Here is an 11,492-nt window from a genome sequence, read left to right as displayed (position 1 = left end):
GTGGGGGGGGGATCTGCTTCCACATTTGTTGGATAAGGGGGTTGAGTTGATGCGAACACAAAATAAAATACCAAGGTATCTTATCCTCTCTTGAACAAAGTTATTTGAATGTTAAAGATTTGCCTAAGGATCAATCAAGATAACTTCAAGGTTTTGGTATGTAGGTTATCTACGTGTGGATAAGCTCAATTTGGTCTAATGTGATTATGTTGGAATCACAGGGGGACTTACATTTGATGGCCTGAGTGTTTAATCTGCTGGAACTTGAATCCTATCTACTGGCTGGAAGATAAAGAAACATCAAAAGATATAGGGCTCTGAAAGTCTACTCTAATACCTAGAATGCGAGAAGATGGATCAATGACTAGGTGGAGTCCTACTAGGTTGGGTCTCACCATCAGGATGAACAATTCAACACCAACTCAGTGCGATCTTCTAAGGGACGCTTTGAATATATTCAAATCGTACACCATCAGACACTGATCATCATTTAAGTTAATGCATGAACAATAGACGCGTAACGACTTGAGATTAAGCTCATTCTATGCCAGTTGACCACGCAGGTCACCCTTACAATCAGTAAGAGGCTAGTGGTTTGGACTAGGCGAATTACACGTGAGTGCATTCGACAATTTTTCTCAATTCAATCTAATTCTCTACCATCTAAAATTAAAGATTCAACAAGAAACCATGCATATTGCAAGAAAGAACACATTTCACCTTAACTTTAATGAAAATGGAGTTCATTTTCAATTTAGGCAACAATTTCTTGCCTTCTCCTCCTAATCTACTCTAATTGCTATTCTATTTCCTATCAATCATTAGCTATTATAAACTCTATTAGCTAACTCTAAACTATTAACCTTTACAAATGAAGAGCCAGAGCTTTATATAGGGAGCTCCTTACAATTCAATGGCTCTGATTGATTTACAATTAATGGCTAGGATTACAAGATGGAAAACCCTAATTAGGGTTTGTTATAACAAACTCCTTTAGCCAATGAGAAAATTACATTTCATGAGTGTAGACCAATAGAATTTAGGGGTAGGTGCCTCGAAGTTTGTGCCATTATTGGTGAGTCAGGTACATTGAATCTGGACATGCTGAGGTGGAGCTATCTGACTGGAGGAATAGTGACTGGGATGCCACCTTGTCTAACATTTATGCCTTGGTTGATCCTCCTCTGTCTTTGATGCATGAATGATGTACCTCCTTGAATCCCATGTGTTTGATGAGGCCTCCTCACGGTCAAGTCACTCCTCCTCTGCTAGCATACTTCGCCTTGAAGTGCTTGTAAGATTCTTCTTCTTTATCATCCTGTGGTTTCTTCATGTGGTAGAATGAAGATCTTGAGGATAGCTTGCAACTCCTTGAACACTTGAAGTCTTCCAACGCTTTAGAAGCACCTCGAATCCTCCTCCATGCATTTGAAGTGTCCTTGATGATGATAGAACTTGAATAGGTCTTCCTTGTCTTTGCCTGATCCTCCTCCATCTTGATTTTATTAATTTGCAAAACAAACAAAGGATGATTAAGTATACATGATATATTTGTTCTAACATGATATTTCTCACCTTAAATCATCAACAAGAAGGCATTAGAATGAAATTCGCTCAAGATCCTCTCCAGGGACATGCCCTATAGTGAAATTCGCTCTAGACCCTTTGGAAGGGTCAGAAGCGAAACTGGTAATCTCACTTAATTCCCTATTCATAACTCATTCTTTAAGGAATTGAACTTCATAATTGTGCTCCTTCAAGGTATAAACAAGCCATTTTCTCTCAAAAATTGCTTAGGACGGGGTTATCCAAGTGCTAAGGCAAGGTACAAGGTCCATTGAAGAAGTTTGCTCTACACCCTTTGGAAGGGTCGGGAGCGAAATTCTTCCTTTAGGTTGAATTCCTCTTTCTCACTTCATTTTGCCTTGATTTTCACCTTTCAATTCCTCCCTCATGAAGACATCATTTATTTGACCCCCAGGAAGGCTTGAAAGAAGGATTTTGCTCTGGGCCTTGGCCAAGGATAAGACCTATAAGGAATTTTGCTTTGGACCCTCTAGAAGGGTCAGGAGCGAAATTTGCATATTTGGACAAATTCTTCACCTTTTGTGATCACAACTCACTCAAATTCATGCCTAGGGATACCTTTAAGTTCAATCAATCCCCATCAACGTTAGGCTTGACACAAAATTGGGAGAAAAATGAGGTTTTAGACATTTTGCTCTAGAAAAATTTGTGATTAGGCCTCAATTCCATCATTTCCTTTGCTCCAATCCAGCTTGCAAGGCAAATATGCATCAATATTCCCTCAACCACGCCATAGGAACTAAGATTTTGACCTCAAACAAGGATAAAATAGGTGTTTTAAGAATTTCGCTTTGGACCCTTTGGAAGGGTCAGGAGAGAAATTTGCATTTTAGTTCAAAATCCTTCACTCTTCCATCCCTCACTTGCTTCCAAGGCATGATGGCATCCTAGCTAAGGCTTCAAAGCACAAAATTAGTTCAAAAAAATGAAGCAAAGAGAGGATTCTACGAAAATTCGCTTTGGACCCTTTGGAAGGGTCAGGAGAGAATTTTGTCTTTCAGGCTTAAATCCATCACTCAAGTTGCCTAGGACTTGTTCATTTACCCTTTGTCTTGTCATATTCAAGCTAGCTTGCTATAAAAGTGGTGAGGAAAAAAGGTTTTCTAGGAATTTTGCTCTGGACCCTTTGGAAGGGTCAGGAGCAAAATTGCTCTTCTAGGCTCAGTTCACCTCCCTTTTCACTTGGCTTTGTCTTAAACTTGATCTTTGATCCCTTTTCCTTACATAATCTTGCAAATTTTCCCAACCATTCAATGACTTTGGTGAAGAATTAGGTCCTTTGGGAAATTTTGCTCTGGACCCTTTGGAAGGGTCAGGAGCGAAATTTGCAATTATGCTTAATTTCTTGACCTTTTCATCACTTTGCTTCGTTGAACATATCAATTATTTCTTAATCATGCCATAAGGACAATTTTTCTATGCAAATTAGGACCAGGAAGAGAGATACAATGAAATTCGCTCTGGACCCTTCGCGAAATTGAGGTTTTAGGCTCAATTTCCTCATTTTCCCCTCAACTTTGCTCTCCAACTTGGTTTTTGGATCCTTTCTTCATCTTAAACAAGTTAGTTTTCCTTCAATGTGATGTCAATTCAATGCTTTTTATGACAAATTAGGTCTTTCTAAGGATTTCGCTCTGGACCCTTTGGAAGGGTCAGGAGCGAAATTTGCAAAATGTTTAAATTTTAAACCCCTTTCCAAATTTCAAAGTCTAGGCTTGGTCATTAGGCATTTCAAAGGACCAAAATAGGTCAATTTTACATCAATCAGTGCCTAGAACCTCATCATTCATCAATTGGACCAATCTCAAACCCTCGAAGATGTATTCACTCACAAAGCTTCATTGACTTTCTCAAACTCAAACAAGGCATCACCTAGAAACAAGAGCAAAGCTTGACCTAGAAAAGGCTTTCATAGAGACCCTGACCTAGACCACTTATTGACCCACTTCAACTTAAGCAAAGCCTGTTATCCTAATGATCTCTTTGGCAACTTTCACTGCAAAGACTAATAGCCAAGACCAGGCAACCAAGTAAACTAAACTAACCCTAGAAAGCAAAAAGTAGGGGTCCCCATTTGCAATGGGGTGATGTGTGAATACATCACAACATCTAGCGTCACCTTGAATAAATGTTCTTAAATATTTCAAAAATAAAGACTCAATCGACACTTAGAGCCTCCAGAAAATTCAACCCAACTTATCAAGAGATTAGAAAATATACTTCAAAGAGGAAGGAGAATCCCGACCCGGATCAAGATACTTTGTCATTGATTACATACGTGTGTGCAAGTGTATTCATTCCTCTCGACAAGGTAATTATGACCTACAGGTTCCCCTGTAATTGGCTACGTAGTATATCTAAACTTCATAAACATCCTGGATAGAGCCTCGCTGCCAGTCAGACGTCCATAGTCCTGACGAGGTTATCGTCACAATCTCACAAACATTGCTCCATTGTCAGTTAGGCGTCCATAGCCCCGATGGAGTTACTCGCATGTTCCCATTAGCCAATTTTGATATTTCATTTCATTTTCTTTTTTAATTTTTCCCTTTCATTTCTCACTTTTCTCTTTTGATATTGTTTTTTTTTTGTTCCGTCAATTCCTTTGGCTCATAAGTAGCGAAGTTTACTAGGGTTTGATGATTGCGGTGGCGCTGAAGCCAGATTTTATATTTTTTACTAATCATAGCTTTGCTTGAAAACCATAATGACTCGGAGTCTATTAATGTGTAAAGATATAGTAATCAACAGATGTCGGCATCAAGACACAGAAAGTGATTCCCTCCTAAGTCAATTACCAGTCTTGATCAGATGATATTGCTGGAGAGGAAAAAACCTCGAATTCAAAGCACTTCATGAATAGATATCTAAAAAATGAATCTAACATAAGATCCAAAATATTGCCAGTGTGTGAGAAAAACAACACATACACCTTTCTCACAAATGGAGGATCCTACTCAGGACACCTACACTAAGGAACCAACTGACTCAAAAGCAAACTGACCAATAGACCGACTCAAAACAAATTAAACTAAAGCAAACCAAAAGCCAATGAACTAAACTACCTGAGCCACTAAAGAATCATGAGTCAAATTAAGAATAAGGCTCAAAAGCGCCTAACTAAAGCACATGAAAGGAAAACCTACTCTAAAGCTATATACAAGACCCCCAAACTTGACACAACTCAAAGAAGTGAATTATAAACATGTATTTACATGATTTCTTAGGATATGCAATAGGAGCATGGCAAAGGTGATGGTTCTCAGTCGAGAAAATTCATCCTTAAATGCAGAAAAGCAAGCTCTCACCATGCATCTCTCATACTCAAGCAAGTAATTCAATGCATTGTTGGAAGCGAGATCATCAGTTCCTTCAAGAGGTCACCATTGGTGATGTACCATTCCACGAGCATTCGCAGTGTGTTGATCTTGATTTGGAAGCTCCATTTGAAACATGCTCAATGCCCCTTTGAATAGCTTAACATTATTTTCTTTCATAGTGACATCTTGCATAAACCAAGCATATTCATGAAATTTTGTAAGCATATCCTCAAAAACTAAGCACTCCTTGATGGATTGAGCTTCAAACATATCCTCTACTTGATCAAATATAATCTTTGGTGGCATTTCATCTTTAAGCATAGTCTCGAGAGGCTGAATCTGATGATGAATCGCATAACTCACCGTAACTTGTTTATCTTGAAAAATTTTTGGTAGTGATTTCATTTGTACTTCCTCCATAAGGTCCTTCAGCGCGCCTTCAAATAGCATGATGATGATGATGTCCCAAAACGCCCCCTTGAATTGTTCTTCATATCTGAGCTCAGTTATGATGGTTTTTATTTCTTCATTCAACATCTCAATTTGATTGTCCTCTTTAAGAGTGCTATTTGAAACCTCTTGCATTTCATTCTCAAGGATCTCCATTTGTAGCATAAATGAAAATTCTTCAAGGAACGAGTCATCTTCTTGAAAGGTTGTTGAATCATTTTCTTCTTTTGGTACAGGGTGTAGAGAGTTATCATTCATTGCTTCATATTGATCATTAAGGAAGCTTGCATTCTCAACTTGCAACTGGTTCTTCTCACAATCAGGTGCTAGAGCAATGTCTTGTTCATAGGTTCTCCTAAATTCAGATGTGAGATGTGTACTCCAAGATTTGTTCACAATACACTATTCCTCAGACAAAGCCGACATTCCAAACTGATATTTGACTTGGTTGATGGCCATTTCACACAATGAGCAAGTAAACTCGGAGTTAGGTGCATTGTGAATTCTACACCATAATGGTAGTAATATGCCTTCTAAACGCATTTCACTGTTCAAAATAAGTTGACTCTTGATCATCCATAAGAAGCTTGAAAGAGGATCTTTGCTTTCTAGAACACTGAAACTGCCTTCTTCTGCTTCTGTCCTGGGGACATCCCAAAAGAAGATCTTTCCCTGCGTTGTTGATTCGATCCTTCATAAGTATTTCAAACAATGCATTTCATCATGTTCATTTGTCTCATGGATTTAACACTTCCCTGGCCTTGCAAACTCGAAAAATCTGCATGGATAAAGCTGTGTATTCAATCTCCACCAAAGTTGAGGAAAATCAACTTGTTGCTCATCGTGAAACTATTGTCGCTCCATTGAGAAATCTTCCTTTTTATTTATTTATTGATTTTTGATTTTTTGGGGGTTTTATATTTTTCACTTTTTTGGGATTTTTGGTTTTTACTTTTTTTATTTATTTTCTGGAACAAGAGAGATCTTGAATATCTCAGATTCAACTTGAAAACTCAACTGGTTCCAGCTGTGCAAAGTGCTTCCTTTCTTCACAAGTCCAATTGATGACTCAACGATCACCTTCCTTCTCTGTATTACTTCTGTCGAGCGTTGAAGATGGCTTTCCATTGATCTTCCTTGGATTCAAGAGTTCGCATTCACTCACCTTTCTTTTGCTTCAATTTTATTGAGCGTGAAGAGGGTAAAAGCTCTGGATATCTCCTCTAAATATGACTTAATAAAATATGGATTTCAGTTGCTCAGTGTTCATCGTGATCAACCCTCCTTCTAGTGTCAATTATGTTGATGTGTTTTTCATGCACATGCGAACACAAAATAAAATACCAAGGTATCTTACCCTCTCTTGAACAAAGTTATTCGAATGCTGAAGATTTGCCTAAGGATCAATCGAGATAACTCCAAGGTTCTATACCTGTGGATAAGCTCAATTTGGTCTGATGTGATTATGCTAGAATCACAAGGGGACTTACGTTTGATGGCCTGAGTGTTTAATCCATTGGAAATTGAATCCTATCTACTAGTTGGAAGATAAAGAAACATCAAAAGATATAGGGCTCAGAAAGTCTACTCTAAGACCTAGAATGCGAGAAGATGGGTGAATGACTAGGTGGAGTCCTACTGAGCTGGGTCTCACCATCAAGTTGTATAATTCAACACCAACTCAGTGCAATCTTCTAAGGGATGCTTCGAATATGTTCAAATTGTACACCATCAGACACTGATCATCATTCAAGTTAATGCATGAACAATAGAGGCGTAATGACTTGAGATTAAGCTCATTCTATGCCAGTTGACCACGCAGGTCGCCCTTACAATCAGTAAGAGGCTAGTGGTTTGGACTAGGCGGATTCCACGTGAGTGCATTCAACAATTTTTCTCCATTCAATCTAATTATCTACCATGTAAAATTGAAGATTCAACAAGAAACCATGCATATTGCAAGAAAGAACACATTTCATCTTAACTTCAATGAAAATGGAGTTCATTTACAATTTAGGCAACAATTTCTTGCCTTCTCCTCCTAATCTACTCTAATTACTATTCTATTTGCTATTAATCATTAGTTATTCTAACCTCTATTAGCTAACTCTAAACTATTAACCTTTACAAATGAAGAGCCAAAGCTTTATATAGGGAGCTCTTTACAATTCAATGGATCTGATTGATTTATAATCAATGGCTACGATTACAAGATGGAAAACCCTAATTAGGGTTTGTTATAACAAACTCCTTTATCCAATGAGAAAATTACATTTCATGAGTGTAGACCAATAGAATTTCCATCACTCATGAGTCAGGTACATTGAATCTGGACATGCTGAGGTGGAGCTATCTGATTGGAGGAATAGTGACTGGGATGCCACCTTGTTTGATGTTTGTGCCTTGGTTGATCCTCCTCTGTCTTTGATGTGATGAATGATGTACCTCCTTGACTCCCATGTGTTTGATGAGGCCTCCTCATGGTCAAGTCACTCTTCCTCTGCTAGTATACTTCGCCTTGAAGTGCTTGTAAGATTCTTCTTCTTTGTCATCCTGTCGTTTCTTTGTGTGGTAGAATGAAGATCTCGAGGATAGCTTGCAACTCCTTGAACACTTGAAGTCTTTCAATGCTTTAGAAGCACCTTGAATCCTCCTCCATGAATTTGAAGTGTCCTTGATGATGATGGAACTTGAATAGGTCTTCCTTGTCTTGGCCTGATCCTCCTCCATCTTGACTTTATTAATCTGCAAAACAAACAAAGGATGATTAAGTATACATGATATATTTGATCTAACATGATATTTCTCACCTTAAATCATCAACGAGAAGGCATTAGAATGAAATTCGCTCAAGATCCTCTCCAGGGACAGGCCCTATAGTGAAATTCGCTCTAGACCCTTTGGAAGGGTCAGGAGCAAAATTGGTAATCTCACTTAATTCCCTATTCATAACTCATTCTTAAAGGCATTAAACTTCATAATTGTGCTCCTTCAAGGTATAAACAAGCCATTTGCTATCAAAAATTGCTTAGGACGGGGTTATCTAAGTGCTAAGGCAATGTACAAGGTCCATTGAAGAAGTTCGCTCTGCACCCTTTGGAAGGGTTAGGAGCGAAATTCCTCCTTTAGGTTGAATTCCTCCTTCTTCTCACTTCATTTTGCCTTTATTTTCACCTTTCAATTCCTCCCTCATGAAGACATCATTTATTTTACCCCCAGGAAGGCCTGAAAAGAAGGATTTCGCTGTGGGCCTTGGCCAAGGACAAGACCTATAAGGAATTTCACTTTGGATCCTCTGGAAGGGTCAAGAGCAAAATTTGCATTTTTGGAATAATTCTTCACCTTTTCTAATCACAACTGACTCAAATGCATGCCTAGGGATACCTTCAAGTTCAATCAACCCCCATCAATGTTAGGCTTGACACAAAATTGGGAGAAAAAGGAGGTTTTAGAAATTTCGCTCTTGACCCTTTGGAAGGGTCAGGAGTGAAATTTGTGATTTAGCCTCAATTCCATCATTTCCTTTGCTCCAATCCACCTTGCAAGGCAAATATGCACCAATATTCCCTCAACCACGCCATAGGAACTAAGATTTTGACCTCAAATAAGGAGAAAATAGGTGTTTTAGGAATTTCGCTCTGGACCCTTTGGAAGGGTCAGTAGCGAAATTTGCATTTTAGGTCAAAATCCTTCATCCTTTCACCCCTCAATTGCTTCCAAGGCATGATGACATCCTAGATAAGGCTTCAAGGCACAAAATTAGTTAAAAAAAATGAAGCAAAGAGAGGATGCTATGAAAATTCGCTCTGGACCCTTTGGAAGGGTTAGGAGCGAATTTTGTCTTTTAGGCTTAAATCCATCACTCAAGTTGCCTAGGACCTGTTCATTTCCCCTTTGTCTTGTCATATTCAAGCTAACTTGCTATCAAAGTGGTGAGGAAATTTTTTTTTCTAATAATTTTGCTTTGGACCCTTTGGAAGGGTCGGGAGCAAAATTGCTCTTCTAGGCTCAGTTCACCTCCCTTTTCACTTGGCTTTACTTAAACTTGATCTTTGACCCCTTTTCCTTCCATAATCTTGCAAATTTTCCCAACCATTCAATGGCTTTGGTGAAGAATTAGGTCCTTTGGGAAATTTCACTCTGGACCCTTTGGAAGGGTCAGGAGTGAAATTTGCAATTATGCTCAATTTCTTGACCTTTTCATCACTTTGCTTCGTTGAACATATCAATTATTTCTTAATCATGCCATGGGGACAATTTTTCTAAGCAAATTAGGATCAAGAAGAGAGATACAACGAAATTCACTCTGGACCCTTTGGAAGGGTCCAGAGCAAAATTGAGGTTTTAGGCTCAATTTTCTCATTTTCCCCTCAACTTTGCTCTTCGACTTGGTTTTTAGATCCTTTCTTCATCTTAATCAAGTCCGTTTGCCTTCAAGGTGATGTCAATTCAATACTTTTGATGATAAATTAGGTCTTTCTAAGGATTTTGCTCTCGATCCTTTGGAAGGGTTAGGAGCGGAATTTGCAAAATGTTCAAATTTTAAACCCTTTTCCAAATTTCAAAGTCTAGGCTTGGTTGTTAGGCATTTCAAAGGGCCAAAATAGGTTAATTTTACATTAATTAGTGCCTATAACCTCATCATTCATAAATTGGACCAATCTCAAACCCTCGAAGATGATATTCACTCACAAAGCTTCATTGACTTTCTCAAACTCAAACAAGACATCACCTAGCAACAAGAGCAAAGCCTGACCTAGAAAAGGCTTTCACAGAGACCCTAACCTAGACCACTTACTGACCCACTTCAACTTAAGCAGAGCCTGCTATCCTAATGATCTCTCTGACAACTTTCACTGCAAAAACTAATAGTCAAGACCAGGCAACCAAGCAAACTAAACTAACCCTAGAAATCAAAAAGTAGGGGCCCCCATTTGCAATGGGGCGATGTGTGAATACGTCATAACAGGTTGGAAGAGAGTCCCCGAAACTCCTGAGATAGATTTAACAAATTATCATTCATAACCTGACATATATCAAGCTTACTGTAGACCATCCCCCATAGCTCCCAAGTGAAGGCACAGTGGAGGAAGAGATGGGCAGGACTTTCTTCATCATTTTGCAGAGGATGCATCTGTTAGGGAATTGGAATTCCCGCTTGATCAAGTTGTCTTGGGTCAAAATTTTGTTGAGGAGAGCATTCCACAAGAAGAAATTAACCTTGGGGAGGAGTTGGGGATTCCAGACCTCTTTCTAGATAGAGGGGTAAATAGGTTCCCTCAGTAAGCTGGTGTAAGCAGTTCTAACAGAGAAGTCTCAAGAGGGGTCCCACTTCCAAATAAAGTTGTCCTCCCTAGGAAATAGGGGGAGGAATATATCGGGCAAAAGCTTCTGGAGCTCTCTAGCATCAGGGAGGAGGAAGGGATGGTCAATGCAACAGTCCTCCAAGGCTCTCCAAGTGCAATTGTTGAAGTAATCACTGACCCTTTCACCAAAGAAGCATTTGGTGGCATCCTGTAGCCGTCTCAGGGAGGGGGAAGAAGAAAGGGGTTTCTCTCCTAACCAACAATCTTCCCAGAAGAGAATGTTCCTTCCATTTCCAATAAGCCACCTCAAACCATGAGATAGAAGGTCCCTGCAGCTCAAGATGTTATTCCAAATTTTGGAACCCTTGGGAAGGCCCTCGTCTTTCAGAACAGAGGAAAAGTCCCCATTACCCAGATACTTGGCCCTAATGATCCTACTCCAATCCGTATCCTTATTCAGAAGCTTCCAGGCAATTTTAGTCATAAGGGCCTTATTGAACCTTGAGATCTTACGGGTTCCCAAGCCGCCCATGGCCTTGGGAAGACAAACTTTGTCCTAGCCCACCAAGGCGAGCCTCTTCTTTTCTTCCATTCCCGTCCAAAGAAAAGTCTTTTGAATGTTTTCTAGCTTAGTAGCCATAGCTGCAGATATCTTGAATAGGGAGAGAAAGTACACAGGGATCCTCTGGAGGGAGGAGGAGAGTAGCTGCAATTTCCCAGCACTACTCAGGAATCTACCTTTCCAACCAACCAACTTCTTCTGCATTTTTTCAAGGATAGAGATCCAGAAGGAATTTGAGACATCTTTAACAATCAAGGGGAGGCCTAG

This window comes from Cryptomeria japonica, chromosome 2 (genome assembly GCF_030272615.1).
Source record: "Cryptomeria japonica chromosome 2, Sugi_1.0, whole genome shotgun sequence".
NCBI lineage: Eukaryota > Viridiplantae > Streptophyta > Pinopsida > Cupressales > Cupressaceae > Cryptomeria > Cryptomeria japonica.
This window is presented reverse-complemented; position numbering follows the sequence as displayed.